General features: G+C 35.7%; 2 long non-coding RNA genes across 2 annotated transcripts in view; one reads left to right on the top strand and one right to left on the bottom strand.

Moving 5' to 3' along the window:
* Nucleotides 1–14,066, top strand: part of LOC137651887 (uncharacterized) — a 183,608-nt gene that overhangs the window by 108,458 nt on the left and 61,084 nt on the right. The gene's annotated exons all lie outside the window — the stretch shown is intronic.
* On the bottom strand, nucleotides 4,268–8,175 carry LOC137651886 (uncharacterized). Its single transcript, XR_011046118.1, has 3 exons — nucleotides 7,983–8,175; nucleotides 5,948–6,033; nucleotides 4,268–4,431 (listed from the first exon to the last, which is right to left on the bottom strand). It is a non-coding gene; the product is annotated as an uncharacterized lncRNA (long non-coding RNA).

Below are 14,066 nucleotides of genomic sequence, written 5' to 3'. Positions count from 1 at the left end.
ATTCAGTTTTCAGAAACAAATATTTTTTGTGAATACTAAGGTGTACTTAATTCTATGATATTTTAAATATATATTTAAAATATGCTGTATATCCTCAATTCAAAACTCCAATAAGATACATTACTTCTTTCTTTTCGAAAAGATACAAAAATAAATTAATGTTTGCTCATGAAACTGTCTATGATATTCTAAAATATATCTTTAAAAATACTGCATAACATTAATTCAAAACTCCTGTAAGATATATTACTTCTTTCTTTCGAAAATATACATAAAATAAAAATTTTGTTTGCTCACGAAATTGTAAAAGAAGGAATACATGAAAAATCAAAATACAGAAAACGAGATGGAAACTTGAAATGCAAATGGGAATATAGAATAAGAAGTCAAGAAGACAGTTGACTCATCACTGGTCAAACGAACGTTGATTGATTGATTGATTTAAAGTTTTCTGGCATCCTCTTAACGAAGGGCACAACTAAAAACAAATCACTAGCCATAGATACAAAATGCTATCAAATTACAGCACATTTGGATTAGCCTTATGTTAATGAAATCAAAGTAATAACAAAAAAGCAGTGTAAAATAAAGGACCAGATGTAAGTATGGAAAAGAAGTGTCCACTGGTTTGATAAGTAATGATTCCTTTCTGTGAAACTACAGAAAGCAAATTGAAAAAATGACCGAATGAATAATTAAAATTGAAACAAATTTGATGAATGTCATAAGTAAAGAACCATTAAAAATTCCCTTGAAGACAAAAAACCACGAGATAAATAAAAATAAAATATATATAATAATATAAAGGACGAATATCCTCAAAGATATAAACTAATGCTCTCTCTCTCTCTCTCTCTCTCTCTCTCTCTCTCTCTCTCTCTCTCTCTCTCTCTCTCTCTCTCTCTCAAACCTAAATATACAATTCCGGCAGCTAATGCTCTTTCTCTCTCTTTATCAAGCCTAAAGATATAATATCTGGCAGCCAATGCCCTCCTCTCTCTCTCTCTCTCTCTCTCTCTCCTCTCTCTCCTCTCTCTCTCTCTCTCTCTCTCTCATCTCTCCTCTTAATTCTAGAGATTAAACCTGGCAACAACTGTTATCTCTCTCAATTCTCCAAGATATAAATCTAGCGACGAATGGTTCCCCTCTCTCTCTCTCTCTCTCCTCTCTCTCTCCTCCTCTCTCTCATCTCTCTCTCCTCTCTCACTCTCTTCTCTCTCTCTCCTCTCTCCAGAAACAACACCCTTAAACCTTCCCAAATACTTACCTGATGATCGAAGTTATTGAAGATGTAAGCGCGCAGGAGCCTGTTTCGCTGTTTGGTCGACATTCCATGACGGGCTTCGTGCGAGTTGAGGACATGGTAACTTTCCGCCAAGGCCACGCCATACAAGAGGTCGTACTTCCAAAAATCGACGTGTCCCTGGGACATGGATCTGGAAGAAAGTCGTGATTGAGGGTAAAAGAAAAAAGCAGGTCGTGGTCTAAAAGAAAGCACTGAAATAAGTCGTTATTGAGGGTAAGAGAAAACCAGGTCGTGGTCTAAAAGAAAGTATTGAACTAAGTCGTTATTGAAGGTAAGAGATAAAACCAGGTCGTAGTCTAAAAGAAAGTATTGAACTAAGTCGTTATAGAGGGTAAGAGATAAAACAAGGTCGTAGTCTGAAAAAAAGGTACTGAACTAAGTAAAAATAATAGATTGGGATAAATAAGAAGTCATAAGCAAAGTGTAATGAATATCAAGTAAATCGATGTCTACACGTATCTAAAAATAGGTCTTGTGTGTGTGTGTGTGTGTGTGTGTGTGTGTGTGTGTGTGGCTTGTCTGCAGAGAAGTCTAAAAATCGTTTGGGGTGTGCGGCTGAGTATGTAGAATAAGTAAGGGAACAGGCCGGGGGAGGGGGGGGGGGGATGAATGTAAAAGAATTCGTTGGTGAATTGAAACGTAAAACTAAAAGGTCAAAGTTTATATAAAAAAAAAAAAAAACAATAACAAGTACAGTTGAAACTGTTGACAGTTCTTGAAATGCATGCAAGATATGAATGAAAACTAGAAAATGATAAATTAACAAAACATAAAGATCCCATTGCTAAAGAAAATGGATTTAGGTAAAACTAAAAAAATTAAAGATTACAATTAACTAAATATTTATCCTGTTTTATTATAATTTTAATCAAAATAACTTTGCACAGAAGAGTGTAACAGAAGAATTAAGCACATTTTTCAATATCACATCAACTAAAAATTCATTAAAAAAATAGTCCAATAGTATTAGAAGCAGGAGAGGAGTCAAGAACTAAATAATACAAAATGTGGAATGAAAATCAATATCATAAACGAAACCTACAATGCATCTTTTGAAATTTGTTTTTGAAATTTACTTGCTCCCCGTGGGCGACGTAAAATGCGTTTAAAGATATTTGTCAAGTATTTAGAATCCAATTCTATTGCAACATTTTACCAAAGGAATGATTATAATATGATTCTGAAAATACTGCTATGAAGAGCTGTAAAACCACAAACAAGTAAAAGGCAGGAGAGGTAATATATATATATATATATATATATATATATATATATATATATATATACAGTATATCTTTATGGCTGATTTGCTAAGTCAAAGGAACCTCAGTTTCTTGGGGACGGGGTTCGATTCCCTGGACGATCAGAAGTTATTATCTTTGAGTTGATTTCAACCCCCAGCCCCGCCCTTGGGTTTTAAATCCCGAGGTAGACAGAATCCAGGTATTAGGAGGATTATATATATATATATATATATATATATATATATATATATATATATATATATATATAGAGAGAGAGAGAGAGAGAGAGAGAGAGAGAGAGAGAGAGAGAGAGAGAGAGAGAGAGAGAGAGAGAGAGAGAGAGAGATAGATAGATAGATAGTTGAAATCCAAATAATAAGTGGACACTAAGCTTATTGAAGACGGAATTTCGTAAGTTTTCATACTTTTCTATCAAATTTCTTTTATAAACTTCTGGACATTGAAATAGTAAGTAAAAGAAATTTGACAGAAAAGTATGAAAACCTACAAAATTCCGTCTTTAATATATATATATATATATATATATATATATATATATATATATATATATATATATATATATATATTATATATTATATATATATTATATATATAATATATATATATATATATATATATATATATATAAAATATATATATATATATATTATATATATATATATGTATATATATATATATATGTAGTAGGTTGGTCAGGGCACCAGCCGCCCGTTGAGATACTACCGCTAGAGAGTTAAGGGGTCCTTTGACTGGCCAGACAGTACTACATTGTATCCTTCTCTCTGGTTACGGTTCCTTCCCTTTGCCTACACAGATACCGAATAATCTGGCCTATTCTTTACAGATTCTCCTCTGTCCTCATACACCTGACAACACTGAGATTACCACACAATTCTTCCTCACCCAAGGGGTTAACTACTGCAATGTAATTGTTCAATGGCCACATTCCTCTTGGTAAGGGTAGAAGAGACTCTTTAGCTATGGTAAGCAGCTCTTCTAGGAGGACACTCCAAAATCAAACCATTGTTTTCTAGTCTTGGGTAGTGTCATAGCCTCTGTATCACGGTCTTCCACTGTCTTGGGTTAGAGTTTTCTTGCCTGAGGGTACACTCGGGCACACTGTTCCATCTAGTTTCTCTTCCTCTCATTTTGTTAAAGTTTTTATAGTTTATATAGAAAATATTTAAATGTTATTACTATTCTTAAAATATTCAATTTTTCCTTGTTTCCTTTCCTTACTGGGCTATTTTCCCTGTTGGGGCCCCTGGGCTTATAGCATCCTGCTTTTTCAACTAGGGTTGTAGCTTAGCATTTAATAATAATAATAATAATAATAATAATAATAATATATATATATATATATATATATATATATATATATATATATATATATATATATATATATATATATATATATATATATATATATAATATATATATATATATATATATATATATATATATATATATATATATATATATAATCTAAGACACCGAGGCATTTCTGCCTCGAAATAAAATAAGCTTAGGGACGAAAGTTTATAACAATAGTCCCTCAAAACCCAGTGTATGCGCAGCCATTAGCATCAGCTAAGTGCATCTTCCCCCCAGCGGCTTTTCGTATCTCCCAGACACCTCCCCAGGCGCCTTTGAAATTTTCCCCCGTCAATCACGGGGACGTCATGCTTACATGAAGGGATCCTTCTTGACGATGAGGCCTTCAATAATGGGTCCTAAGGGCGTCGTGAAGGGCGGCGTCTGGAGCTTCACGTCGAGGAGTTCTTCCACAGACTTCCTCCGGAGGCAGTTTAACATCTCCTCGCCTCTGTCGTTCACGGGGCAGTTGACAGCCTTCGCTATCTGGGGGAGGAGATGGTTCCTTAAGGAATGTTTTGAAATAATAGCGAAGGAGGAGAGGGTTCCTTAGGGGATGTTTTGAAATGTTAAGTTCAAACTTTAAAAGCAATCAGTTGAGTTACATGTTTAGCTGATGGGTAAAGACAATAGAGTTTGAAATATTACAGGCAAAATGCGATAGTAAATCAAATTACAGTATTACATACAGAGAAACGTGAAGCAAAGTGTAATAGTATATCAAAGTACAGTATCACATACAGAAAAACGTGAAGCAAACTGTAATAGTAAATCAAAGTACAGTATTACATACAGAGAAACGTGAAGCAAACTGTAATAGTAAATAAAAGTACAGTATTACATACAGAGAAACGGTAAGCGAACTGTAATAGTAAATCAAAGTACAGTAATACATACAGAGAAACGTTAAGCAAAATGTGATAGTAAATCAAAGTACAGTAATACATACAGAAAAACGTGACGTAAACTGTAATAGTGATTCAAAGCACAATACGGAATAATTATGGTTTTGAGTTTGGTACAAAGATACATGAAATTCAAAAGTATGAAAGTGATTCTAAAAAAATTAAGGTGACCATTATTTATAGATATCATTTATGAAGATGACAAATACAGTACCTATATAACATACCAGTTATTCCCTTGGTTATAACATATATCAAATCCTACAAAAAAGTAAGTACTGAATAAGGAATAACAAAAGCCAGTAACTGCACGCGGCTCAAAATATTTTTGGATAAAAGAAAAATAAAATAAATGCGTGTGAATCATTACCAAATGGGAAACGTATCAATATATCCAATTTCTTCAATGAAAATATGAAGTAAAACGAAAAACAATATAGAGACGGATGAAATTGGCTCAAATAATTGTCTTTTAATATTTCAAGCCACCAAGAAGCGGCACTGGAAAGCCATGAGAATTTTAGAAGGGATAAAATATGAAGGAGAATTGGCTTTCAAATAATCAAAATAAAAAAAAAGAAAAAAAAATCTACTGTCCCTTTCTTTCAGACAAATAACATAATACATTAAAAACATCTCTCATTAAATTCAAAACTTATTTTCTGTAGGGGTTAGGCTTACGAATAAACTTTGTTTCCAGTTTGAAATAATTTTTAAAAATGAAAGTAAAAACAATTAGCACGTTTTATTTTCATAATAAAAAGGGGAATATGATTAAACAAAAACAGAATCGAGAGATTAATATAATAACCCAGCCACTGAGCGGGGGGGGGGGGGGGGGGGGGGGCGTGGCAAGCCAGCCTCAACTTGGTGCCGGTCCCGAGCCCGGGTAAATGGGGAAGGTTGGCGGCAGGAAAGGCATCCGGCCATGAAAAATTAGCCAAAACAAATATGGCCAGAGAAAGAGGGATTAATATAATAAGTATGAAAAAAAGTGAACAAAGCTGTAAATGAATTACCAATCCATTTTTTTCGGGCATGATATTCATAAAAGATTAAAGATATGATTAAATTAATACCAACAATAACACGCTTACCTGAATGGTATACTTGAACGGGTCCCATGTCAGAGCCCAACGACTAAGGGCTGATCCACTCATTAATATAGCGCGATGGAAGAGTCCTAAAAAATAAAATAAAATAACTTCATCTCTCTCTCTCTCTCTCTCTCTCTCTCTCTCTCTCTCTCTCTCTCTCTCTCTCTCTCTCTCTCTCTCTCTCTCTCTCTCTCTCTATATATATATATATATATATATATATATATATATATATATATATATATATATTCTCTTGATTAAATCTAAATACAGACAGACTATTGATGAAGTGTAAAAGAACTTTACATTTAAAGGGGAAAATTATTTACGTCTACCTGCAATTTCAAAACTAAGAAACAAAGAATGTTATAAAAAAGGTTACAATTAACGATAGCTAGTATCATTTATGATGACAATATTTCATATAAAGTATCGCAAAGAAACTGAAAAAAAAAAAAAATTATAATCACTTTTTAATCCAGCACTAAAACTTGAGAACATTTTGAATGGTAAGATAACGAGATTATTTGTTGCTAAAATAAACACTTAAATATATAATTTTATGTATCCTACACACACCTGCGTGAAATTAGTTTGTGCTACAAATATCTTTATTATTCTTCTTAATTCTAGAGTTTAACTACCGCTCTGTAATTGTCCAGTGGCCACTTTCCTCTTGGCTAGGGTAGAAGAGACTCTTTAGCTATGGTAAGCAGTTCTTCTAGGAGGACACTCCAAAATCAAACCATTGTGCTCTAGTCTTTGGTACTGCCATACCTATGTACCATGGTCCTCCACTGTCTTGGGTTAGAGTTCTCTTGCTTGAGGGTACACTTAGGTACACTATTCTATGTGTTTCTTATTTCCTTTCCTTACTGGGATATTTTCCCTGTTGGAGCTCTTGGGCTTAGAGCATCCTGCTTTTCCTATTAGGGTTGTAGCTTAGCTAATAATAATCATCATCATCTCCTCCTACGCCTATTGACGCAAAGGGCCTCTTAGCTAATATTAGTAATAATGATAAAATAGTAATAACAACAACAACAACAACAACAATAATAATAATAATAATAATAATAATAATAATAATAATAATAATAATAATAATAATAATAATAATAATAATAATAATTTGTTCAACAGCTTTAGTTTATAACAGAAATACTGAACCTTGAATATAATTCCGTTAACATTTGATAAAAAAAAAAAACTATAATAAAATTAAAGATGCCCTGAGGGAAAAAAAAACCCTATTAATCATTACAACATATTTCAATTAGTAATTATTCAATATCAAAGAAGCAATTATCAATGGACAAACTTAGCCACAACAATATTGTTGAAGTTTTCTACAGAAAAAGGTTAATCCAATAATTTAGATTCTTAAGTAGGAATGTCACTGTGACTAATATGTTTAATTCTCAAGTGCCAATCAACCTTTTTTTGTGGGGGGGAGGGGGGAAGTTTTCAAACGTTTTTCTACAAAAAAAAAAATCCAGACTTATATTCTAAAGTAAGAATGTCACAGTGACAAATATGTTTATTTCTCAATTGCCAGTCCTCCAACCCTTTTTTTTTTTGGGGGGGGGGGACGTTTTCAAACGTTTTTCTACAAAAAAAAAAAAATCCAGACTTATACTCTAAAGTAAGAATGTCACAGTGACAAATATGTTTATTTCTCAATTGGCAGTCCCCCAACCCTTTTTTTTTTTTGGGGGGGGGGGGGGGGAAGTTTTCAAACGTTTTTCTACAAAAAAAAAATCCAAAGACTTATATTCTAAATTAAGAATGTCACAGTGACTAATATGTTTATTTCTCAAGTGCTAGTCCTCCCACCCTTTTTTTTTTGGGGGGGGGAACGTTTTCAAAAGTTAAAAAAAAAAAAAGAAAAAAAAATTAATCCAACGACTTATAGACTAAAGTACGAATGTCACAGTGACAAATATGTTTATTTCTCAATTGCCAGTCTCCCGCCCCCGTGTTTTTTGGGGGTGGGAAACGTTTTCAAACGTTTTAATATTGATAAAATATATACCTTTCGATGCCTGTGCCACAGGCGAGACCAGGAGGATATTCACAAGGGCTGACCCGGTGCCGTGGCCGAAGATTGTCACGCTGTCCGGGTTCCCTCCGAAGTGGACGATGTTCTCCTTCACCCAATGAAGGGCCGCGATCTGGTCCAGGAGGCCGAAGTTGCTCAGTATGGATTGCTGTAGGCCAGGGCGGAGGAAGCCTGAAGGAGGAATAATAATAATAATAATAATAATAATAATAATAATAATAATAATAATAATAATAATAATAATAATAATGATAATGATAATAATAATAATAATGATAATGATAATAATAATAATAATGATAATAATAATCTCCTTTATATAATAAAAAAACAAGTGTGTGGATATATATATATATATATATATATATATATATATATATATATATATATATATATATATATATATATATGTATGTATATATATATATATATATATATATATATACATATATATATTTATATATTTATATATACATACATATATATATATATATATATATATATATATATATATATATATATAAATACACAAACAAACACATTTCTTTAGGTCTCGCTCAGCCCTCCCGGACCCCGGATAGGGTGAGAAGGAGTGGTCATACCCTGGTGAGAGGGGGTGCGTGTGTGCGTATATCCAGATATTTAGCAGTCATTTTGACGATGTTGTAACGTCCCTGCCTGGTGAACGCCAGCCTGGGGTTCAAGACCCGCTCAAACTCGTCAGTTGCTTTGGCCGCTGCAACCTCACCATCCTTGTGAGCTAAGGATATATGTCTGGGGGACCCTATAGGTCTATCTGCTGAGTTAACAGCAGCCATTGCCTAGCCCTCCTTGGTCCTAGCTTGGGTGGAGAGGTGGCTTGGGCGCTGATCATATGGATATTTGGTCAGTCTCTAGGGCATTGTCCTGCTTGATAGTGCAATGTCACTGTCCCTTGCCTCTACCATTCATGAGCAACCTTTAAACCTTCAACCCAACCAAGCTAGGACCAGGGGGAGCCAGGCAAAGGCTGCTGATGACTCAGTAGCCAGACTTATATGCTCCCTGAAACTTTTTTTGAGCTGCGATCAGAGACGTTAGCCAATAGGAGGAGATATTCTTTCAAAATACAAAACTATGATAATTGATGCTCAATACAAATATCACTTATAACATGTTATAGTGGAAAAATATACGTCTCTAGAGCATTGTCCTGCTTGATATAGCAATGTCACTATCCCTTGCCTCTGCCATTCATGAGCAGCCTTTATACTTTAGAAAAAAAAATAGTCATTGGCTGTCATCACTAATTTTCATAAACATCTTTCAAGCTAATGGAAAGAAACAAGCAAACACTGTACAGGTGAATACAAAAACTACACACCAAACTAGGTCCGCGAAGGTAAACTATGCAAGGAAAAAAAATGCATATCTCTAAGGGGAAAAGGCATAAAATATTCCAGAATGCAGCGATCTGAATATCGAACACGAACAAAATGAAAGTATTACAAACGCCCCGGGGCGAGAAAGACAGAAACCGGATGGTCTTATTCGGCGCGAAGGAATTTAGAATTTTGGTATTGCATGGCGGCCGTAGCGTTTTCCAGACATAAAAACTGAGAAACGCCCGCAACATCTGGGCTGGATCCTATCGGGAATCGATTCCAGATGATATTGGCATAATTTAAAACGAGATGGCCTCAAATTTATGCCCTACTTAAATGAAAAGTGCATACGGATAGCCCAGGTCGAAATATATTCATATCGGTCCTCCATCTAGACTTTATCTTACAATATCTGTCGTATTCACACCTTTGCTTTTATTCCAAGAACAATAAAAGCATGATGTTTATTAGTCGACGGAGGTGGGAAGGGACGAGGTATAGCAAGTGTAATCTCACTTTAGCAGGCTTTGCTTGTAATAATAAGTAACTCTCTTTTTAATTGATTATGCTTATATGCAAGCGTTGTTATATAAAATTAATTCGTTTGAAAATTCATTCTCTTTAGTAAACAAATAAAAACAATGGTATATAAATGCTACATGAGTAGGAAGAAGGCCCTTTTACAAAGACAAGTTCCTGATATGCAGGTTAAAAAAATGAACTATGGGGGGGGGGGGGGGAGGAGACATTATAAATAGCACAAATTATCACATATGAATGATCTCCTCAAGTCTTTCTTTCGCACCCCGCTGGCAAGGATGCTGTTCAAGCATTGAAGTCTCCGACCCTACAAGAACAACAGATGGGCACGTTCCTTAAAACTGAGATTACCCTGCTTCATCTAAACACCATATTAGGTACCTATAGTCCCCACAAAGATTCCGGGCGAAATAAGACCATCCCTGATGACGTCACAGCCAATCACATTGCCTCCCTGGAATAAGCCCCACCCCCTGATGATTTCTAAGCTAATCACGTTTTCACCCTGAAATAAGCCCCACTCCCTGATGACGTCTTAGCGGCGACTTAGCCAATCACGTTGTATCCCAAGTTAGCAGCGGTCATAATACATCCCTTTACAAATTTCGGGCTATTAACACGAGAGACAACATTATCGGCTATGACGTCATCGGGGGAGGGGCTTATTTTCCCCGGAATCTCTGCGGCAATAATTTGTAGCCAAAAATTGTGGGTTGTAATTATGATAGAGATGAAAACAGACGTGAGTGTCTATCTACTTCATAACACTTGCATACCATAAAAATAGGAGGGCCTAAGTGAAACTATTCAGAATATATTCATAATATGTTCTTGAGCTAATGAGGTAATTTGAAATGAATTTATTAAATTTTCAAGGAATACAAGCGTTTTGTTAGTCGTACCTTCGCTGGCAATCTATAACTTTTGCGTGCTAACATGGAACTACAACATTCTAAAAATAATATTCTTTTTATATAAAACATTAAAATTATTTTATATATAATACGCTTGTGAATAAATGCTTAAGAATCTTCTTACTCCAAATCTTACTTCTCTTCCTCTAGCTTTTTTAAGTTTATATGGTTTATATAGGAAATATTTATTCTACTGCTGTTACTGTTCTTAAAATATTTTATTCTAATGCTGCTACTGTTCTTAAAATATTTTATTCTAATGTTGTTACTGTTCTTAAAATATTTTATTCTAATGCTGTTACTCTTCTTAAAATATTTTATTTTAATTGTTAGTTATTTTCTTGTAGTTTCCTTATTTCCTTTCCTCACTGGGCTATTTTCCCTATTGGAGCTCTCGGGCTTATAGCATTCTGCTTTTCCAACTAGGGTTGAAGCTTAGCAACTAATAATAATAATAATAATAATAATAATAATAATAATAATAATAATAATAATCTAAGTAATTGTATTCATGGCCAATTCTTGATAATCTTGACATTACGGAGAATTTTCATCGCGATAAAAATTTCATATAAACGTTAACCCTAACGTTGATGACCTTCCTTGATGGCCACTGCAGTCCTCTCCAACGACCTTCAATTACGGTGATGACGACAATTACGAAACTACAAGTCGATCAAATACTTCGGCGGGTGATGAAAGTGAATGAACTTCATACGTGATCTAGGAAATGTCCTCTGCCACTGTGCTTGTTAAGGGGGAGATGGTGTTGGGAGTGAGAATAGAGGTAAGTAAAAGGATGGAAGAATTATGGAGAGGGAAGGAAAGGGGAGTAAGGGGGAGGTAGAAAGGAGGGGGGAGGTAGAGGAAGGAAAAAGGAGTAAGGGGGAGGATGAAAGGAGAGAGGAGGAAGAGAAAAAGGAGGAGGGAGGAGGAAGACGAAGGAAAAAGGAGTAAGTAAGGGGAGGAAGGAAGAGAGGAGGGAGGAGGAAGAAAGTAGGGAATAGGAAGAAAGTAGGGAATAGGAAGAGCGGAGGGAGGAGGAAGAGAGGAGAGGAGGAAGAAAGGGAGGAGGGAGGAGGAAGAAAGTAAGGAGGAAGAGGAGGGAGGAGGAAGAAAGTAAGGAGAAGGAAGACGAAGGAAAAAGGATGAAATAAGGGGGACGAGGAAGAGGAAAGGAAAAAGGGGAAGTTATGAGGAAAAAAGGAGGGAGGAGGAGGAAAAGGAAGGGAAAAATGACTAAGTAAAGAGAAGGATGGAAAGCAAGGAAGAAATAAGAAGAAAAGAATAAGGCGTAAGTAAGGAGGTGGGAGGAAGTAGTGTGAAGGAGAGCGGAAATGAGAGAGAAAAGCCGACTTCAAATAAAAACCGTCGTAGCTAAGACATCATTATCACCATAACCGAACACCTGCGCTTTCCAATATCCAGAGACGTTTATTTAAAAGAAACGAACTTACATTTTTATCTATCATAAAACTTAGTATAAGAATTGTGTTGGCCGATGTGGTAACGTCCCTGACTGGTGAACGCCAAACTGGGGTTCGAGTACGCTCAAACTCGTTAGTTCCTTTGGTCGCCCTACTATAAGGGTTGTGGTAACGTCCCTGACTGGTGAACGCCAAACTGGGGTTCGAGTACGCTCAAACTCGTTAGTTCCTTTGGTCGCCCTACTATAAGGGTTGTGGTAACGTCCCTGACTGGTGAACGCCAGAATGGGGTTCGAGTCCCTCTCAAACTCGTTAGTTCCTTTGGTAGCTGAAACCTCACCATCCTTGTGAGCTAAGGATGGGGGGTTTGGGGGAGCCTATAGGTCTATCTGCCGAGTCATCAACAGCCATTGCCTGGCCTTCCTTGGTACTAGCTTGGGTGGAGAGGGGGCTTGGGCGCTGATCATATGTAATATGGTCAGTCTCTAGGGCATTGTCCTCTTTGATAGGGTAATATCACTGTCCCTTGCCTCTGCCATTCATGAGCGGCCTTTAAACCTTGTAAGCGGTATGTGTATGGGGCATCAATTATCAGAGTTTTGTATTTTGAAAGAAAATCTCCTCTTAGTGGCTAACGTTTCTGACTCACGTTCCGTGGGTCGGGAGTTCGAACTCTGATCGCAGCTCAAAAAAAAAGTTTCAGGTAGCATATGGGTCTGGCTACTGAGTTATCTGCAACCTTTTCTAGGCTCCCCCTGGTCCTACCTTGGGTGGTTTAAAGGTTTAATGGCCGCTCATGAATGGCAGGGGTAATAGATAGTGACAATGCCCTAGAGACTGACCATATATACATATTATCAGCGCCCAAGGACCCTCTCCACCCAAGCTAGGACCAAGGAGGGCCAGCCAATGGCTACATGCTACATGCCAAAGCGGTCAAATATATAAAGCAACAAAGAAAACAACAATAGAAGAGTAAAGCACATGAGAGAAATAGCAGAGAAAACCAATAAGGTTGAATCATTGAATATAAACCTCTTCATATGAGTAAAATATTTCCAACTTTCAAACGCTAAAACTTCGTGATTAAGAAAACAATTTCTTAATTTGGTCACTGTTAGAGCTAAATTAAAAAAAAAAACTTTGTGGTCTTGATTTCCATATATATATATATATATATATATATATATATATATATATATATATATATATATATATATATCTGGATGGAAGGATACTGGGAGTTAAATGGCAGGACAGGATTAGAAATGAAACTATAAGAGAGATTACTCGAGTGCTATATGTAGATGAGATCATGATGAGGAGTAGATGGAAATGGTTTGGGCATGCTCTTCGCATTCCCCAAGAGAGCTTAGTTCACCAAACATTCATCTGGGCTCCACAAGGCACTAGAAGAGTTGGAAGACCCAGGCCTCCATGGCTGAGGATTATGAAGCGCAAAGTATGAGATGATGAATGGAGAAGTATTGAATTAAAACCTCAAGATAGAGATGACAGGCAAAATCTAACCGAGGCCCTATGCGTCAATAGGCAACCTGGAGTAAAAAACTGAAGTGCTTGATATGCGTGTAAAAAAAAGTTTGCATTATGCTACAAAGTAAGGTTCGGCTTCTATACTTTCTAGTTATCCAGGTAACCTAATTATTATGAAATTGTGTTAATTATTTTCTGTATAAAACATTAACTTATAACCAGGCTTTTATTGATAATAGGTTCTCTGCCTTTAATGATTTAATTTGCATCTTATCTATCATATATATTTTTTAAATTAAATATGTACGTCCACCCTTA

Source organism: Palaemon carinicauda, chromosome 13 (genome assembly GCF_036898095.1).
Source record: "Palaemon carinicauda isolate YSFRI2023 chromosome 13, ASM3689809v2, whole genome shotgun sequence".
Classification (NCBI taxonomy): domain Eukaryota; kingdom Metazoa; phylum Arthropoda; class Malacostraca; order Decapoda; family Palaemonidae; genus Palaemon; species Palaemon carinicauda.
The sequence above is the reverse complement of the archived record's forward strand: the minus strand, read 5'-3'. Positions and strand labels throughout refer to the sequence as shown.